Source organism: Myotis davidii, unplaced genomic scaffold (assembly GCF_000327345.1).
Source record: "Myotis davidii unplaced genomic scaffold, ASM32734v1 scaffold147, whole genome shotgun sequence".
Classification (NCBI taxonomy): domain Eukaryota; kingdom Metazoa; phylum Chordata; class Mammalia; order Chiroptera; family Vespertilionidae; genus Myotis; species Myotis davidii.
The window spans coordinates 10,215,300-10,217,902 of NW_006383010.1; positions in this window are offsets into that span (position 1 = coordinate 10,215,300).

Here is a 2,603-nt window from a genome sequence, read left to right on the forward strand (position 1 = left end):
AACCCAGCCCCGGGGGGAGGGGGAGAGGACTCCTCAGCCCAACCTGAACCCTCTCACAGCCTTGGACCCCTCAGGGGATGTCTGCCTTCCAGCTTAGGCCCACATCCCTCTTGCAGTCTGGGACCCCTCGCTCCTTACCACCTGCCTGTTCACTACTTCTTACGACTCAGCTCGCTGATCCTTAGTGCTGCCACGGAGGCAGGAGAGGCTCCCGCCACCACCGCTTCGCACCCCAGTAGTGAGCTTGGCTTCTGGCTGAGTGGTGCTCCCCCTGTGGGAGCGCACTGACCACCAGGGGGCAGCTCCAGCATTGAGCATCTGCCCCCTGATGGTCAGTGCACATTATAACGACCAGTCGACTGGTCGACTGGTCGTTCTGGTCGTTCTGCCATTTGGTCACTGGACTTTTATTATATAGGATAGAAAAAAATGAGGGAGGCTATAAAACTGTTAAACAATATCTATTGGGACAGGGATAACTGGAAACCTTCAATTGTCTACTTCCTTTATTTTTACATTGTTTAAAATTAAGCATAGGCTATCTTTATGAACATGAAAATTAATAAAGATATTTTCATGATCATTATTTGTATGTATTGCTATAAAATCTTAACCTAGGGGTTATTTAGTTTATGTTGTTGTTTAGACGGTATAAACTTTATCATTCTCACTCCCTCTGAAGGCTGACCAAGAGAGCAAGGAAGCAACATTAACTCTGGTGGGGAACAGAACAATAGCACACCACCTTCAGAGGCTGTTGATTGCAGAATGAGGACCATATTGCTGGTCATTTCTTAGTCTGAAGGGAATCTGGTGACTCTTAGTGTAGGTAGTTTTTCCTGGAGAATTCACAATTCAGAACATGTCAACTGCTGTTCCCCTAAATCCCACCAATGGTTCTTAGGTATGCTGATTTTTTTTTATTTGATAGGTAGGTTGATAGCTTCCATTTATCAAGTGAGAAAATCTCTTTCTTTCTTGTGTCTGTCTGGATTTTTGCAGGAAACAGAGTGTGTTGCATAAGCAAAGCCTCTGGTCACTTTGCACCAGCAGATGTTCTGCCTTCAAGGAAAGCCATCGCCTCCTGGATACCCATGTTAAACACATGCCCACAGGCATGCCAGGAGACTGTGGGTTGATGATGACTCCCGTGTGCTCTCCTGGGGCCCATTTTCTCCCCCAAGCTGCCAGAGCTCTTCCTTCCTGCCCCAGGTCCCTGGACTTAAAATGGCGCTGGCTGCCTCACCTACGGTATGTCCATGGCCTTGCTGATCAAGACTTGGCCTGTGCTCCCGAGACACCTTACATGCTCTCATTTCTGCTGTCCCCTGCCTGAGATCCTCACTGTGTAATATGCTGCCTCGCCCCCCCCACTGACTTCTTTCTAAGCCAATTAGAAAGCATTGTCCTCTCTCTGTGTTTTCACAGCAGACAATAGCCCGGCGGCAATCCATTCTGGTCTTCCCTTTCCTTTTTAGTGAAACCTCATGTTCTAAAATGAACCACTCAAGCTCTGTTGATGAGTCTAACTGCCAGACCGTTGAATTACTACTGGGGATTTCCCCCCAAGGTGCCTCTTAGCCCTCCTTGAAATCTTTCTTCATTTCTACATTCACAACCTGCTCACTCTTCTCAGTCTGTCCATTGGCATATCTCCTTGTGAAGAAACCAAAACTCTGAACTGATTTCAAGATCATTTATAGGGATGTTATGCTAATTGCCTTCTAACATTCTGTGACAGAGATGCTTTCATGGCCTGTTTGGCAATGTACATAGACACCCTTCAAAAAGATGTCAGCTGTGGTCAGAGGAGGGCTTATGAATTACCATGTTGTTAATGAAGCTTAATCTTTAGGGGCTCTCACTTGCTCCTATTCTAAGACTTGCTGTGTTCTCCGGGTAGCTAGGGAAGAAGAAGTGGCCCTGTCCATGAGCAGGAGGCAGGAAGTACTGCCTAGCTTGGTGGCCACCCTCTACAACCTGGGGGTGGTACTGGAACTGCAGTGGGACTAGCAGGCTGCCAGCAATACTTCCATATCATCCTAGGCCCCCAGATACAACTTCAGATTCTTGGAGCCTATCTGTGACCACAAGGAGAAAGACCAAGGGAATATCTCCATGACCGCGGGCCACTATGACTCAGGATTCAAGATTATTTTCTGTCCACAATCTCAATTACTACTGCCCAGAGGGAAGAAGGGACAGCAAAGACCTAACCAAAGTGGACCACCTGCTGTGCAGGAGCCATGAGAGTCCATACCCAGTGTTGTCGACAGGCAGGAGTTTCCCAGGATTTCCTGATCACTGCCTGAGTAAGATTCCAATGTGGCATTACCAGTAATGCAGGATGAAATTGCAAGAAAGCTTTCTGATCCCTCAATTTCCATCTATCATGATAGAGGAAATATTTAATTATATTTCTAGTCTTTCTAGAGAAAAAAAAATTATAAGATTGTTTTATGTAGAGATAATCTAAGTGTGTGCAGCCCCAAAATGTAGAAACAAATTGTTAAAGAGGTATTAGGCAGATCATCATTGTCATCGTCATTGTCATCATCATCATGACATAATTTTTCTAGATTTTGTGATGTTTCTGCTATTTA